At 39.9% G+C, this 18,144-nt stretch overlaps 1 protein-coding gene and 1 non-coding gene across 8 annotated transcripts in view; both read left to right on the top strand.

Annotated features, from left to right (window-relative positions):
- Window positions 1-18,144, top strand: part of MTA3 (metastasis associated 1 family member 3) — a 224,164-nt gene that overhangs the window by 71,741 nt on the left and 134,279 nt on the right. The gene's annotated exons all lie outside the window — the stretch shown is intronic.
- Window positions 6,305-6,377, top strand: TRNAK-CUU. The gene has a single exon. It is a non-coding gene; the product is annotated as a tRNA-Lys (tRNA).

Below are 18,144 nucleotides of genomic sequence, written 5' to 3'. Positions count from 1 at the left end.
ATGGACCTTGGCAAAGTGATGCTATCATACGCTGGGAAGAAAACAGAATGGAGAGGGAAAAAGTCGGATTTGTTTGTTTTCTTTCGTGTTTTATAGTAAATCCTTTTTTAAAAAAAATTGAGGTAATTTATTATTTTTTAAAGTAATCTCTATGCCTACCCAGGGCGCCTGGGTGGCTCAGTTGGCTGAGCATCTGACTTAGGCTCGGGTCATGATCTGGTGGTTTGTGGGGTTCGAGCCCCGCAGAGAGAGAGGGACAGAGAGTCCCAAGTGACTCCGCACTGTCAGCACGGAACCTGATGGGAGGCTCAATCCCACAAATGTGAGATCATGACCTGAGCTGAAGTCAAGAGTCCAACACTTAACTGACTGAGCCACCCTAGTTTATACATTTTTTAATCCTTTTATTTTTAATCTGGAGTGTCATATCTCTTTAATCCACTTACAGCTGGATTAATTTTGTTTTCATTTTTTGGTCTCCTTAAACCCATTCAGAGGGTCTGTAACTTCAGTAAGGATATTTAATTCTTTTGTATTTAATCATATTTTATTTTAACTCCTGTGTGTGTTTTCTCCCTCCTTCCTTTCCTTGTATTGGTTTTATCAGATTTTCTTCTTTTTAGGAAAGCATTCATCCTATTTGTAGTCTTGTAATACTTGCCTTCACATTTTTTTTTGTTTCTTCACGTTTTATTTATTTTACTTGTTAAAAATTTGTTTTTTGAAAGGTAATATTTGAGGGGCGCCTGGGTGGCGCAGTCGGTTAAGCATCCGACTTCAGCCAGGTCACGATCTCGCGGTCCGTGAGTTCGAGCCCCGCGTCAGGCTCTGGGCTGATGGCTCAGAGCCTGGAGCCTGTTTCCGATTCTGTGTCTCCCTCTCTCTCTGCCCCTCCCCCGTTCATGCTCTGTCTGTCTCTGTCCCAAAAATAAATAAACGTTGAAAGGTAATATTTGAATATGGGCTAACATTTAAAGGGTACCAAAGTATAGTGTAAAAACTCCCCACATCAAGTCTCCAAAGCCCTAAATCTCCCCCACAGATCATCACTGTTACTAGTTTCCGGTGTCTTTTCTAGAGAAAAGTCCATGTATATAGAAGGAAATAGTATATATGTGTATACATGCATTTTCCCAACTTTTTTTTTTTAAACAAAAACGATGGCACAGTATAGTGGTTTTTATGTTTTTTGCTCTCAAAATTATTTCCCTTAATTATTTAAAAAAACCTTTACTCTCCTATACACTGTAAAGTTGACATCTTTTTTTTTTGTTTATTTATTTTGAGAGAGAGAGGTAGAGAAAGAGGAACAGAAGGAGAGAGAGAGAGAGTGAGAGTCCCACGCAGTCTCTGCAGCACAGAGCCTGATAGGCTCGAACTCACAAACTGTGAGATCGTGCCTGAGCCAAAATCAAGAGTTGGATGCCCAACTGACAGAGTCATGCAGGTGTCCCTGTAAAGTTGACATATAATTGTTATATACTGTTGGTGGGAATGTAAAGTGGTACAGCCACTGTGAAAAACAGTATGGAGATTCCTTAAAAATTTAAAAATAGAAATACCATATAATCCAGTAATACTGCCTACATCCCCAAGGAAAGCAAAAACACTAATTCAAAAAGATATATGCACCCAATGTTTATTGCAGCATTATTTATGATAGCCAAGATATGGAACTAACCCAGTATCCCAATGATGGATGGATAAGGAAGATGTACACACATAACACACAATACATGCGTGCGCGCACCCCCCCCACGCACACATAGGAATATTATGCAGCCCTAAAAAAGGATGAGATCATGCCATTTGTGACGACATGGATGGAGCTAGTGAGTATTATGCTAAGTGAAATGTTAAAGACAAATACCATGTGATTTCACTCATGGGAATCTTAAAAACAAAGGAATAAACAAAAAGCAGAACCAGAGCTATAAATATAGAGGAAAAAACTGATGGTTGTCAGAAGTGGGTGGGGGTGGAGAGATGAGTAAAATTAGTGAAGGGGAGTGGGAGATGCAGGCTTCCAGTTATGGAATGAATACATCATGGGAATAAAAGACAGCAGAAGGAATATAGTCAGTGATATTGTAATTGGTTGTATGGTGATGGATGATAACTACATTTGTGGTGAACACAGCCTAATGTAAAACTTGTCAAATCACTATATTGTACACCTCAAACTAATGTACCATTGTGTGCCAATTTTATTCAAATAAAAAAAAAATGAAAAAAATACAAAGTTGATATCTAAAGCTTAAAATAGTTGTGGAGGTGCCTGGCTGGCTCAGTGGCTCAGTAGAGCATGTGACTCTTGATCTCAGGGTTGCGAGTTCAAGCCCCATGATGGGTGTAGAGCTTACTTAAAATAGTCGCAAAGATGTAATATTTCGTATGTTGTAAACAGTGATGTTTAAAAATAAATTGTTATATCACACTTTAAAGTATTCTGGTGGAGGGGCACCTGGGTGGCTCAGTTAGTTAAGCAACTGACTTCTGCTAAGGTCATGATCTTGCGGTTCCTGAGCGTGAGCCCCACATTGAGCTCTGTGCTGTCAGTGTGGAGCCTGCTTTGGATCCTTCTCTGCCCCTCCCCGTCTCTCTCTCTCTCTCTCTGTCTCACTCACTTACTCTAAAAAAATAAACAATAAATAAAGTATTCCAGTGGAAAAGAAAGAATGTAACAATTTGCCCACCACCACAGGTTAAAAATAGGGAGAACCAGTTCTATTCTAACAGTTTGAAATTTTACATGATCCTTTTTTTTCCTTGAGCTCCTTTCCATTTTGTTTTCTCCACAGAATTTTAGCCTAATGTATTTTTTTTTTAATTTTTTTTTTCAACGTTTATTTATTTTTGGGACAGAGAGAGACAGAGCATGAACGGGGGAGGGGCAGAGAGAGAGGGAGACACAGAATCGGAAACAGGCTCCAGGCTCTGAGCCATCAGCCCAGAGCCCGACGCGGGGCTCGAACTCACGGACCGCGAGATCGTGACCTGGCTGAAGTCGGACGCTTAACCGACTGCGCCACCCAGGCGCCCCGAGCCTAATGTATTTTATGCATGAAAGTTTTATTCATCATCATATCCTTCTCTGCAACAAAATGTATAAATAAAAATTAAAAACATTTATATTTCCTGTGTTCATAAGGCTCAGAGTCTTAAAAATTTCTTTTGGATTTATTATAGTACTAGTATTATTAAAAATATGATAATTATTACACATAAAAATACATTTTTACCAGAAATCATCTCTTAACAAGATAGATGGGGTTTCCTCTCATTCCCAATTAGTTAATGAATGCTTGTGTAAATGTAACTCATTGCTAGAATGAGACAGGGTTTGGCATTTTCTCTTTGTGATTTTTGGGTTTATAGATGTAGCTTTTGACAAAATGTTTTCATGTAAGTTATTAGATGAGAATGGTGGAGTTTTGCTCATTTATTCATTTTTCGAATGTCCTTTGAGCTCCTACTATCTTCTGGACCCTTCTAAGCTCCAGGGATAAGCAGTGAACAAAGCAACAGAAATCTCTGCCCTCAGAGCTTACAAGTGTCTCTTTCTTGGTTCTTCTGAGTTGTATGTGAAAAATCATATAGCAGACTTTCATCAAAAGTGATTTTTAATAATGGTTTAGTAGCTGACAATTCAATTAGGTCCTCCTTCAGTTTTGCTGAAAGAAGAGAATTTGAAACCACCAGACTTGGAAGAGGTTTATTAACCAGTGATTAGAGTCCTTCGTGGTCTCATTTTCTGAGAAGCACAGTAACACCAACAACACCTAACAAATGACTGTTAATTGTACTTCTTACTCTTTTATCTGTTGGAAATTGTATCAGTTGTAGGTTTTATACGTATATATACAGAGAAACAGAGCCAGTTGTAGATTTTATACGTATACATATACACATACACACACACACACGCATACATACCTCCTGTGTACTTACTCACACACACACCTATGTAATTTCCAACTGGTTATGTAAATCATAAATAGATTTATTGCAAGTAATTGGCTTATATGATTGTAGAGGCTGGAAATCCTGACTGGTAGGCTGGTTGGTGGAATCTCTTCCTCAGAGCAATACAGTTTTGCTCATGAGGACTTTCACCTGTTTAGATGAGGCCCACCCAGATTATTGAGGACACTCTCTTTTGCTTAGATTCAGCTGATGTTAATCACATCTACCAGATATTTTGGGAGCAACACCTAGATTATATTTCGAATGAGAGCAATGGTTAGCCTAGCCAATTTGAGACACAAAATTAACCATCATAGGGACCTCACTTAAGTTTTTAAAAAATGTTTATTTGTAAGAGCTAGAGAGCCAGCAGGGGAGGGGCAGAGAGAGAGGGAGACACAGAATCCGAAGCAAGCTTCAGGCTCTGAGCTGTCAGCACAGAACCCAGTGAGAGGCTCAAACTTAAGGACGGTGAGATCATGAACTGAGCTGAAGTCAGACCTTAGCTGCCCACCCAGGCCCCCCAGGACCTTATTTAAACTAATATATTCAGAAATGTTTGAGGAAGTTGAAATAATGTTCATTTAAATACACATTTACATTTTAGGGGTGCCTGGGTGGCTCAGTTGGTTAAGTGTCTTGACTCTTGATTTCGGCTCAGATCATGATCCTGGAGTTTGTGAAATCGAGCCCCATGTTGGGCTCTGTGTTGACAGCATGGAGCCTGCTTGGGATTCTCTCTCTCCCTCTCTGCCCCTCCCCTACTCATGTGCTCTCTCTCAAAAATAAATAAATATTAAAAAAAACAATAATAAATAAATAAACCTTTACATTTTAAATTTATGTCTGGGAAGATTATGAATTTTATGTATATACTTAAAATATATTTAAATATATGTAAATTGATATTTATTAAATATATTTTCATCAGATTGTTGGAACTACAGATTTCATTTATTCAATCCTGGAAAATGATCACCAGTAAACCTTAGTGGTCAAGCCAGTCTTCATTGACAAACTAGGCAGCTAAATCACACTGACTTTTTTGGAGTCTCTTTTGCGGTTTTAGTGAGTACTATGCATATCCAAGGCAGCCATTTCCTTCTGATTTCTAAGATAGACTTTTGAGAATGCTTGGAGTCTTGCTGTGATGGTCTTGTTAATTTTTACACTCCTTGTTTTCTTCTTTTCTTTCTTTTCTTTTTTGTTCATTTTTAAATAGGCTCTATAACCAACATGGGGCTTGAACTCAGGACCGTGGGATTAAGAGACCCTGGGATTAAGAGTCGATGCTCTACTGACTGAGCTAGCCTGGCACCTGTTCTTTTGTTTTGTTTTGTTTTCTTGGGACTGTTTTCTCTGGTGTGATTTTTTTTTTTTTTTTAATGTCTTAAAAAATTATTTTGTAGTGAAGTATAGTGGACATGTTATTTAAAAAAATTTTTTTTAATGTTTATTTATTTTTGAGAGAGAGAGAGAGAGAGAGAGACAGAGACAGAGTGTGAGCGGGAGAAAGCCAGAGAGAGGGGGACACACAGAATCCGAAGCAGGCTCTAGGCTCTGAGCTGTCAGCACAGAGCCCAGTGCGGGGCTCAAACCCACGAACTGTGAGGTTATGACCTGAGCCAAAGTTAGATGCTTAACCAACTGAGCCACCTAGGCACCCCATCTTTTTGAAGTGTATTTATTTTGAGAGAGAGCACTAGAGTGGGAAGGGCAGAGAGAGAGAGAGAGAGAGAGCGAGCAAGAGATAATTCCAAGCAGGCTCCATGATGTCAGTGCAGAACCTGATGCAGAGCTCGAGCTAATGGCCATGAAATTATAACCTGAGCTGAGATCAAGAGTTGGATGCTTAACCTACTGAGGCACAAAACCCACTGTGTGTGTTTCTGATGTTTTGGTTAAAGTGGCTTCTTAGAGATTATATTGTGTGCTTGTTTGGTTTTTACTCTGCGGGGTTGTTTCACTGTAAGGTTGAAGGTGGTAGAGAGATAAGAGGGTCGTGGAAATGAGAAAAGAAGGGTCAGCCAGATGCCTCTACCTTGTGCTAGTTCTCAGGCAGAACAGGAACTAGTATCTGAGGAAGTTGATCTAAAAATTGGTCTCCTGGAGGCGCCTGGGTGGCTCAGTCAGTTTTTTGTGAGACTGAGCCCTTTGTCATGCTCTGTGCTGACAGTGTGGAGACTGCTTGGGATCCTCTCTTGTGCTGTCTCTCTGATCCTCCCCCTGCTTGCATGCATGCAGGCCTGCTCTCTCTCAAAATCAATAAACGTTTTAAAAAGTAAATGAAAATTGATCTCCTAAAAATAAAAATAAAAATTGACCTCTTTAGGGGGGTGCCTGGTTGGCTCAGTTGGTAGAGCATGTGACTCTTGATCTCAGGGTCATGAGTTCAAGCCCCACATTGGGCCTATAGCTTATTAAAAATATCAGTCAGGTTGCATGGGTAGAGTTGGTTAAGTATCTAACTGACTCTTGATTTTGGTTCGGGTCATGATCTCATAGTTCATGGGTTGGATCCCTGTGTTGGGATGTGTGCTGGCTGTGGGGAGTCTGCTTGGGATTCTCTAACTCTGTCTCTGCCCCTCCCCTGCTCATGCACACGTTCTTTCTCAAAATAAATAAACTTAAAAAAAAATCTTCATCACTTAAAAAAAAAATCAGCTTCCTTAAACCTGTGTTGCTGTGTCCCATGAAATGTCTTCATGTACTCACAGAGGGGTTCAAGTTCACCTTTTGAAGACTTCTGATACACTGTATTACTTTTCCTGGCCCTTCCTTTTTTTCTCATTTATCTTGGAGATCCTTCCATATTATTAGTTTCTTTTACTGACTGCATTGTATTCCACAGTTTGTACTATAATTTGACCCCTATATACTGGTGGAGGACTGGGTTTATCATCCTTTACTGTTCCACAATTCTGCAGAGTACATATCATTTAGTGCATGTATGAACAGAGTATCTATATTTAGGATAGATTCCTAGAATCACAATTGTGGTGTCTCAAGGTTGTACATTGTAATTTTGATAAACATTGCCAAATTGCCTGCCTCAGGTAGGGTACCAGTTTATACCTACCATCAGTGAATGAGTGCCTAATCCCTTTCCAATACGTTTACTATCAGGCCTTTTTTTTAAGTTTATTTATTTACTTTTGAGGGGGGGAGGAAGGGCAGAGAGAGAGGGAGAGATAGAATCCCAAGCAGGCTCCGCACTGTCAGCGCAGAGCCCAATGTGGGGCTCAAACATGAACTGTGAGATCATGACCTGAGCTGAAACCAAGAGTCATACGCCCAACCAACTGAGCCATCCAGGCGCTCCTACTCTCAGGCTTTTGATCCTTACTAATCTAATGGGTAAAAAAAAAATGATAGCTTGGTATAGTTTTATTTTACATTTCTTACAATAGCGTGGCTTTTTTATAGAGGCCACCTTACATTTCCTTTTCTGTTTAAACCTTTTGCCTGTTTTCTATTAAGTTTTGTTAAAAATAATTTGTAATGGGAAAATCTTTTAAGTCAATAAAGGAAAAAAACAGATATCCTTACATTTAAACGGACGTGGTTAACCCTATATTCTCCCACCAGTTATTCTCCCCTTAGAATAAGGAAAAACATTGAGCGTACATTGTCTTCCTTGTCCTCTACCTTCCAATGTTGACATTATACAGCATTTTGTTCCAGAATTTTAGAGTTAAGTAGTGATGACTTAATAACAGCACATTGTACCAGACACTGTTCTCAGTACTTATTACATATAAGTCCATCTTACATTACATAGCTGCTTTTTAAGGTTTATATCTTCGTTTTACTCATTTGTTCTCTTGCTATCGTTTCTTGTATCCAAGTTATCTTTATTTTTGAATTACATTTGTGTTTTGCTTTGCTGAAATGTGTCGTTATCAAAGTTTTTTTCAGCAAGCGTCTGTGGGTGGTGAACTTTCTAAATCTTTGCCTGCCTTAAAATGTCTCTATTTTACCATCACACTTGAATGCTAGTTTGGCTTTTTATAGAATTCTAGGTTCAAAATAGTTTCCTCTCAGAACTTTGGAGCAATTGCCTCATTGTCTTCTGGAATTCAGTGTTGTTGATAAGTCTGATGTCAGTCTGATTCTCACTCTTTTGTAGGTAACATGTTTTGTCCTCTGGAAGCTTTTCTCCTTTAGAATTGGTGTTCTGAAATTTTACCAGACTACGTCTACATGTTGGACTTATTTCAGTAACCATTTTGTTTATTTTTGGTAAATATGTTGAAGTGAGGGAGGACCTTTATTTTGTTTTCAGCTCAGGAGTGTTTTCGTCTAAGATTACTGTTTCTGTGTTGTTCTTTATTTATTTTAGTAATTTTATTATTTTTAAAATGTTTTTTTTTTAATTTTTTTTTTAATGTTTTATTTATATTTGAGAAAGAGCATGAGTGGGGAAGGGGCAGAGAGAGACAGAGACAGAATCCGAAGCGGGCTCCAGGCTCTGAGCTCTCAGCACAGAGCCCGATGTGGGGCTTGAACTCATGAACCACGAGATCATGACCTGAGCCGAAGTCAGACGCTTAACCGACTGAGCCACCCAGGCGCCCCTTAAAATTTTTATTTTTGAGAGAGAGAGTGCAAGCAGGGTAGGGGCAGAGAGAGAGGGAGACAGAGGATCTGAAGCAGGCTCTGTGCTGTCAGCAGAGAGTCTGATGCGGTGCTTGAACTCACGAACCATGAGATCATGACCAGAGTCAAAGTCGGACACTTAACTGACTAAGCCACCCAGGTGTCCCTGTGTTGTCCTTCTGTTCTCTCTGTTCTCTTTATGGAATTCCTAGTAACGGAAGTTGGTGATTTCTGTTCACTTGGTGTCATTCTTTTATTTCTTAGCCCTTTTGTGTGGCTTATTTGGAGAATTCTGTGATATAATACTTTGGTGACTTATTTCATCAGCAGCTGTGTCTATTTTGTGATTCGTTCAGCCCATTTGTCGAACTTGTAGTAGAGTTGACCCTTGAGTTGTGCAGGGGTGTGGGGTGCCAATCCTCTACACAGTAAAATGTCCGTGTATAACTTTTGACTCTCCAAAAACTCAACTACTAATAGCCTATTGTTGACTGGAAGGTTTACTGATAACATAAACAGTCAATTAACATTTTGTATGCTATCCGTGTTGTATGTTGTCTCCTTACAATAAAGTAAGCTAGAGAAAAAAAAATGTTATTAAGTGTATCATAAGGAACAGAAAATACATTTATATGCTGTTTTTATTGAAACAAATCCACTTATAAGTGGACCTCTGCACATCAAGCCCATGATGTTCAAGAGCCAGCTGTGCTCGGAAGAGGAATACTAAAGAGAGAAGGGAAAATACAATAGAAAGTTAGCCTGGCTGGGTGCCTGGGTGGCTCAGTCGGTTGAGTGTCCTACTTCGGTTCAGGTCATGATCTCAGGTTAGTGGGTTCTGTGCTGGCAGTGCAGAGCCTGCTTGGGATTCCCTCTGTTTCCCTCTCTGTCCCTCCCCGACACCAATCACACCCTCTCTCAAAGTAAATAGATAAATTTAAGGAAAAGAAAAAAAAAGATGGGGTACCTGGGGGCTCAGTCGGGTAAGCGTTTGACTTTGGCTCAGGTCACAGTCTCATGGTTCATGGGTTCTAGCCCCACATTAGGCTCTGGGCTGACAAGCTCTGAACCTGGAGCCTGCTTCGGATTCTGTGTCTCCCTCTTTCTCTGCCCCTCCCCCATGTTCGTTCTCTCTCTCTCACTCTCTCTCTTTCTCAAAAATAAACATTAAAAAAGAAAAGAAATTACCCTGGCATTTGAAGAACTTTTTCTTCATTCCAGTTTTTGCACTTTGACCACAAATTTTATTAGCAGGGATAAGGCTAAACGTATTCGAATTCTAGATGTCTGTTGTATTTTCTTAGGAAGTTTGACATTATGAGAGTATAGCGCATAGGTCTGTTGCTTCTTAGTCTAGTCTGTTACGTGTGTAGGTACGTTGATGTCAGGCTGACATTCTCCTTTTCGGAGTCCGGGGCCAAATATGGCAAATCTGAGACACCGAGCCCTAACTCTGCCCCTGGAGACCCTTCTCAGTCCTTTCCAAGCAGCTACTACCAGTTGATTGGAGTTGGCACAAAAATCTATTTTTTGTTACAGCATTAAAAGTAATAAATGTTCATTTATAAGGACATTTTTCTCTTGCTGTTTAAAATGTTTTTATTTTGGGGAATGACATTTTATAATTAGCAGTTATGGCAAGTTTGTGTCTCATTAACCAGATTATTATCAACTGTAAATATTACCGAGGCTTCTTATTTGACAAGTTAATTATGTTTTATGATACACATTTTCTTATTGATCCGTTACTTTGAATGTTAATGGCTGCTATTATCTTTTTAAACTTCCCTTTTTAAAAAAAAAAAAGTTTATTTATTTATTTTGAGAGAGAGGGAGTGCGCATTCAATTACAAGCAGGGAAGGGGCAGAGAGAGAGAGAGTCCCAGACAGGCTCCTTACCCATCGTGGGGCCTGACTCGGGGCTTGAACTCGCCAACCGTGAGATTATGATCTGAGCTAAAATCAGGAGTTGGATGCTCAACTGACTGAGCCACCCCGCTGCCCCTAAACAAAGCTAGTACTTTATTAATACTTTAAAATTGATGTCACATTGTTTATTGATTATTAAGTGAGGCATTCCAATAATTAGATTTTGTTAAGCTTCTTTAAAAAAAAAAATTTTTTTTTTAACGTTTATTTATTTTTGAGACAGAGAGAGACAGAGCATGAACAGGGGAGGGGCAGAGAGAGAGGGAGACACAGAATCGGAAGCAGTCTCCAGGCTCTGAGCCATCAGCCCAGAGCCCGACGCGGGGCTCGAACTCACAGACCGTGAGATCGTGACCTGAGCTGAAGTCGGAGGCTTAACCGACTGAGCCACCCAGGCGCCCCTTGTTAAGCTTCTTTAAAGGTTTGTGTTAGCTTCAACTTAATTTGTAGACTCCTGTTTGTTATTTTCATATGACTAATTGAATGAAAATAATTTTTGTTTTTTTGTTTTTTTTGTTTGTTTTTTTAATTTTTTTTTTCAACGTTTATTTATTTTTGGGACAGAGAGAGACAGAGCATGAACAGGGGAGGGGCAGAGAGAGAGGGAGACACAGAATCGGAAACAGGCTCCAGGCTCTGAGCCATTAGCCCAGAGCCTGACGCGGGGCTCGAACTCACGGACCGCGAGATCGTGACCTGGCTGAAGTCGGACGCTTAACTGACTGCGCCACCCAGGCGCCCCGAAAATAATTTTTGTAGTCAGTAGCTAATCTAAAATTTTCCACAGATTACTTTTTAAATTGTTTCATTGAGCATTGAGGTACAGTAATAACACACTGAATTCTGTAGCTTCCTATTGCCGCCTGTGTTTCTATTAGTGCTTTTACCTGTGTGTGTGTGTGTGTGTGTGTGTGTGTGTGTGTGTGCGCGTGTGCGCGTGTAGCCTGTATTTAGAATTGCTCAAAGTATGTTTTCATTTTGCATTTCAAACTATAGAATTTTAGACCTGGAAGGACCTTATTATACGTAATCTGTTCAAACTGTACTTTGTGGCTAAGTCCTTGACCCAAGGTTACCTAGACAGACCAATATTCTGTCCTCTGATTGCTGCTTTTCTGTTTTATTTATCTCTTTTTTTAAATTTACTTTGGAGAAGGTAAATATGGCTATACCCCATTTTATGTTTGTCCAATTTGGCTGTGTAGAAAAACAAGTTTTGGAGCCAGACGTGGATATTAATGTTGATTTTGTCATGTGCCTTGGGCAGATTAATCAATCATTTTGAGCCTTAGTGTCTTCCTCTTTACAAGGGGCTTACTAATACTTTCTACCTTGTTACCTACCCTCCTTGTCTTGAGAGTTATGTGGAATACAATGAATAAAGTACCTGGCAAATCATGAGGTATGCAGAAAACAGTGCTTTTTATATCAGTCGGAATCATTTGAGAGAAACAGAAACCAGCCTACATATGATCTATTACTGGGAATTAGGTGCTTATGAAATAACGGAAAGACTGAAGGTCGTATCCTAGGCTCGGCCCCAGGAGGACTCCCGTAACAGTTCAGAGAACTGACCCATATGGGAAGCTGCTCCCTCTGAAGCTTTCCCTGCAGCTAAGCTGGCAGCATGCTTTTTCAGTTGTCCTGCAGAGCCAGGAAAGTGGAAGTTGGCAGTGGTCACCTGAAGCCTCAGTCCAAGATTGTAGAGGTCATATCCAGAAGCTGTTGAAGCTCACTCCTTTCATGACACCTGAGAATGGACGTTGCTGCATCAAAGCTTCACTTTTTCAGCCGCTCCTGGCTAACTGCTAAGGGTCTCAGGAAGGTGACCCCAGCCTCATTGGGCTCATAGCCTCTCAATACCTTTTAGGCCAGTTCCTTGCACAACTTTTTGTGTGTGGGAAACTAGGAATTCGTTTTAAGCTTTCAGATCTCTCCAAAGGGAAGGAATGAAGTTGAGAAAATCCAAATATTTACTGTAGTGGCATTTTGATAGATGATCGTGATGGTGGTAGATAAGGATTATTATTGCCGTGTTTGGTATACCTTATTCAGGATTATACATCAAGCAAGTGAGTGACATTCTAGAACTAGAATTGGAAATCCCAAATCCATTTCTTTTTAGTGGGCCATGCTCCTTCCAGTATCTTGTTCTTACTCCTTCAGTAAATAATCCACTGAGCATCTCTGTATGAGCAAGTGTCTGTTCTTGGTGCTAGGTATGTTAACAGTGACCAGACACTACTCTGTGCTCTGAAAGCCTTTTGTCCTGGGGTCGCAGGCACGTGGTGTTTTAACACGGTGTAGTAAGTGCTGTGGCAGAGGTGAAATACCTAGGAAGGACACCTGACCCCTGTTGGGGGGGTTTCTAAAGTGATACCACATGCTTTTAGGAAATGGTCATTCACAAGACTGAGTACCCTGGTCACCTATACATTTTACAAAAGAGTAAAGAGAATTGTATCATGACAATTTTGGTTAAGAATGGGACGGTATAGATGGGAAAGTCTTCTTGCAGAGAGGCAGAGAGAATACTTAGGAAAATCCTCTTGGATCTGGCCAGTTCTGTTGCCGAGCTGAGGTGAGAGGCATCTTTGATGGCAGCTTCTGCCTTCACCCATTTATCGTAAGGCTTTCAGGGGCCATATTCCTTCCCTTACGAGCCAAGTAGGCATCGTGGCACAACACAGATCCTAGACCTAGAGTCCAGATAGTCTCTATTCTTTTCCTCTGTTACCTTGTTTTTTTCACCCAAGATATAAGAAGCAAGCGTTCTTGGCTTTATTCTATGTGTTTAACAAACAACACTTCAAGGCATTGTAGAGAGCTGGTGGGCTTAAAACATTTTCTCTTTTCATGCTTAACGTTCCCCCTTTCAGGGCTATAGTGCACAGGTCCCATTATGTCATAAAAAGTATAAGACGAATAGAAGTGTGTGGGTGGGTGTACAGTGAAGAGCAGCAGTGTGCCCCTTGCACGTTTGGGAAGCACAACCCCACAAGACTGGTTGTTGCCATTGCCTAGGGCTTCTCCCTTGTATGGGACAGTGAGTCCTCACCGTGTATCTTTCCTGGAGCATGTTGCTGTTCCCCCGCCATCAGCAGCTCCATCACCACCATCCACCCCCCACCACCATCACCATCCACAAGCGGGCAAGGGCAGGGTAAAGAGCTATGAGTTAGCTGGAAGAGGTATTTTACTTAATACGTACAGCAGAGGTTAGTATACAGCAACAATGTCTTACATATTTCCTGATGAAGATGCTTACAGTTACGGGGAAGTTGTGGTCATTCAGAAGCCCTCCGGGTGCCCTCTTTCCCTCAGAGAGCTATCCCTCTACACACCTTCTAAACTGATGCTCAGAATAATTGTCCCAGGTCCTGTGCTGCACCCTTTAAAACATTTTTTTAATGTTTTATTTTATTTTTGAGACAGAGAGAGACAGAGCAGGAATGGGGGAGGGTCAGGGAGAGAGGGAGACACAGAATGCAAAGCAGGCTCCAGGCTCTGAGCTGTCAGCACAGAGCCCAATGAGGGGATCGAACTCAGAGACCGTGAGATCATGACCTGAGCTGAAGTCGGAAGCTCAACCGACTGAGCCACCCAGGCTCAATGCTGCACCCTTTAAAAGGCCCTTCGTGGGGCGCCTGGGTGGCGCAGTCGGCTAAGCGTCCGACTTCAGCCAGGTCACGATCTCGCGGTCCATGAGTTCGAGCCCCGCGTCGGGCTCTGGGCTGATGGCTCAGAGCCTGGAGCCTGTTTCCGATTCTGTGTCTCCCTCTCTCTCTGCCCCTCCCCCGTTCATGCTCTGTCTCTCTCTGTCCCAAAAATAAATAAACGTTGAAAAAAAAAAATTTTTTTAAAAGGCCCTTCGTAATTCCCTTGGCATAACATTATCAGTGTTTTTTAAAAGTTTACTTATTTAAATAATCTCTGCACCCAGCGTGGGGCTCGAACTCACAACCCCAAGATTAAGAGCCATATGCTTTGCTGACTGAGCCAGCCAGGTGCCCCTGTTAGTATTTATTAAATTTTAACATTTCTTAGATGTAAACTTGTTTTTGTAGTTTGAGTCTTTTTTGGAGGAGGGAAAGGCAGAAGTACTTAAATTCCAAGAATGCGTATTTTCAAGTTGTTTTTAGGGAAAAGACTTTCTTCTGCCCTACTTTTGTCCTTAAACTAGTAAAAAAGAATGGGGAATAAAATCATTCTTGGTAGAATAGAAATGTTATGTGATGAGCTCTCATTCTGATATAGAAATAGAATGATGAAATACCATTACATGTTTACTCTAATCAGCAATTGTTTTCAACCCACATTGGAATTTGCATTAATGTTTTAAACTTCCAAAGGATGTATTATATTTCACTGGTGGAAGACCTTGAACTGCTAAGGGCTAGGTTGCTATATGATGTTGAAAGAAGCTTATTTATTTTGTGTTTTCCGTGTACTGTGTTTGATACTGCATATCAGATCAACTCTTGAATTTTTTTTTAATTCCCTTGAGTAAAAGATAGAGGGTAAACTGTATCTTAGGTTAAATAAGAATAGTTTAGAGTTCTTACCTCGATTAAAGGGTTACTTTTCCAATCATACCACTTTATGAGCATGATCTCCTCTCCCCACTGCCCATAGTTTAGTGGAAAAATTACATTTCTTCACAGCCAAATTAAACCTTTCTGTTGGCCAGTATTTATAGATCTTGGAATAAAGTATAGCTTTGGACACCATCTGATACAATATCTTGGTTCTATGTAGCTTCGTTGCATAAATAAAGATTTTTTATAAATTCATTCTTTTTAGCACAATTTTTTTTCCACGATCTCTTGCTTTGTCTTGTGTTTTTTCCCACTCTTGACATTAGTCTTTAAAGCTGCATGAATATTTTCATTCTGTGGGGACTTGTGAGTCTTTGTGGCAAGGTTGTAAAAATAGCTGGTTGGCCGAACTTGCTTTTACATTTAAGAGTATTGGAAATGCGTGTGGGTGAAACTATGCTTCCTGGCAGGAATTAATTTCAACCTGGTCGAAAAATTATTAAAGGTTAGGATACTGGAAAGACATCTCTAGAGATAGCAAAAATAAAAGATGTTATTTCCGGTTTTTATATAATTTTTTTTTGCCTTTCAGGTGTAATATGGTTGACTCCTTTGTTGTGTTTTTCTAGTTTAAGTAGCAAGTCCATTTCCTTTGTTGAGGTGGTTTTCAGATTACTCAGTACTCTGTATAGTTGGGGAAATGTTTTCTTTATTTCCCCTTATTTGAAAAGACTTAAAAAACTTGCTTATGACTGTATATCTTTTCACATAAATGACTATAAATAGGATAGGAAAGGATGACAGGATTATAAGAAATTTTGAGAAATTATGAAGCTCATTAGTGAAAGGCTCCCAGAGGGAAATAAACTGCAGAAAATGTCTGTAAGAAATGTTATTGTAATCCTCTACTCTGTGATTGATTCTTGTTTCCATTTTGTCCATGCTAGACTATAAATTTTCTGGTCCTTGGTTTCCATATGGCTTAAAGCTTTGAAAAAGGTTATATTTTATAGTATGGGATGGCTCATCTTTCTTATATTGGTAATTCATATGTCACATAATTCACAACTGTAAATAGAGTGTACCATTGTAGAATTATTTTTGATTGTTTAGTAGTTTACAGAGAAAAAGGAATCGAAAAAACGCTTCAGTGACTGTCCTAGTAAATAAATGTACCTTTTTTTGGGGATTGTCTTTTTTTTTTTCTTTTTGTATGATTCAGAGAGCATGTGTATACAGTTTTTAAGGTTTTTAGTAATACATGTTCCCAAAGAGCCTTCCAGAAAGTATGAATCAATTTTACTTTCATGCTTTGCTGTCATTTAGTCTTCTCCTGTATTGTAGAAGTTTTATAGTTTTAGATTTAACATTTAAGTTACGACCCACTTTCAATTAATTTTTATATGTAGTGCGAGTTATCCATACCTAAGTTCCTTTCTTTGTGGGGCGAGGGGCGTGTGCATATCCGGTTGCTCCAGCACCGTTTGTGGGAAAGGTTTGCACTTTGTCTGTTTGCACTGCTTTTGTGCCTTTGTCAAATCAGTTGGTCGCATGTGTGTGGCTCTGTTTCTGGCTTTTCCGTTCTGTTCCACTGATCCATTTGTTGCTCTTCTTGCCAATAACCTGCTTTTGATTATGGTAGCTTTTTAATACTTGAAATCAAGTAATGTTAGCCCTCCAACTTTGATTTCTCATTTTCAGAGTTCTTTTGGCTGGCTATATTCTAGATCGTTTGCATTTCCATCTGAATTTTAGTATCAGCTTGTCAACTTGTAGAAAAAGCCTGCTGGGATTTTGATTGGGATTGTGTTAAATCCGTTACTCAATTTGAGGGGAATTGACATCTTAACAATGTTAGGTCTTCTAATCCATGAACACAGTATGTCTGTCAGCACTGATGATTTGTTCCTTTTTATTGTTGAGTAGCAGTCCATTGTGTGGATGTACCACCATTTATTTATTCACTCATCTGTTATTGGACATTTCACTTGTTTCCAGTTTTGGGCTACTACAGATACAGTTGCTGTGGTTATTTGTTTACAAGTTTTTGTACAGACATACATTCTCTTGGAGTAGAATGGCTTTATCCATGTGATAGGGGTATTTTTAGCTTTTTAAGAAACCGTGAACTGTTTGCCAACGTGATTGTACCATTTTATATTCCCATAGGTAGTGTAAGAGAGTTTTGGTGTCTTCACTCTGCCTACAGTTGGTATGGGCAGTCTTGAATTTAGGCCTTCTATTAGGTGTGTGGTAGACATGGTAAATTTTACTTTTCTGCGTCCTGGATATTTTCCTATTCCTGTAAATCTTACTGAGTTTTGCTCTGGGATGCACTCAGGTTACTTGGAAACAGTTTGATCCTTTTGGTTGTTGTGTTTATGACTTTCATATCTTTGTTAAATGAACATGGAGCAGTCAGAGCTCAATCTAGGGCTTAATTGTTCCCCGTTACTTAGGCAAGAGTTTTCTGTGTACTCTACCCAATACGCTGTGAATTATGAGTTTTTCCAGTGTAGCTGTTTGGGAACAAATCTGTTCATGGCCCTGTGTGATTACTGGGCACTGTTCCTTCTGATTCTTTTCCAATGATTCTTTCCTTGGCTTCTGGTAGTTTCTTCATGTGCTTTGATTGGTATTGAGATCGAGGATCACCCCCTCCAGTGTCAAGTTTTCTTTGTTCTTTGGTACTCTGTCTTTTGCTCTCTAGTTGCTTTGATCTCCCTGGTTGCTCAGCTTTGTCTCCCTAACTCTGGGACTCTGCCAGGCTTCGCCTCAGTTTCTTCTCCTCCTATTGTTGCCAGGAAATTCTCTCAAGGCAGTTAAGTAATGTTAGGGGGCTCATCTCTTGTTTGCTTCCTGTCTCTCAAGAATTACTCTTCTTCATCACCTGATGCCCAGTGGTCCAGTGTTAAGAAAACTGATGTTTCCTGTATTTTGTCTGCTGTCTGCTGTTTAAATTGTTTATTAATTTTGAATTGTTTTGGTTGTTTCTGACAGGAGGGTAGATCTGGTCCCTGTTAATTCATTTGTCCAGAAGCATAAGTCCTAGTTCTTTAAAAAAATTGTTTTAAGTCAAGATATAAAATACAATGGAATGGGTGAAGTGTGC

Source organism: Leopardus geoffroyi, chromosome A3 (assembly GCF_018350155.1).
Source record: "Leopardus geoffroyi isolate Oge1 chromosome A3, O.geoffroyi_Oge1_pat1.0, whole genome shotgun sequence".
Classification (NCBI taxonomy): Eukaryota; Metazoa; Chordata; class Mammalia; order Carnivora; family Felidae; genus Leopardus; species Leopardus geoffroyi.
Note: the sequence above shows the minus strand (reverse complement) of the source record. Positions and strands in the feature narration are given on the sequence as shown.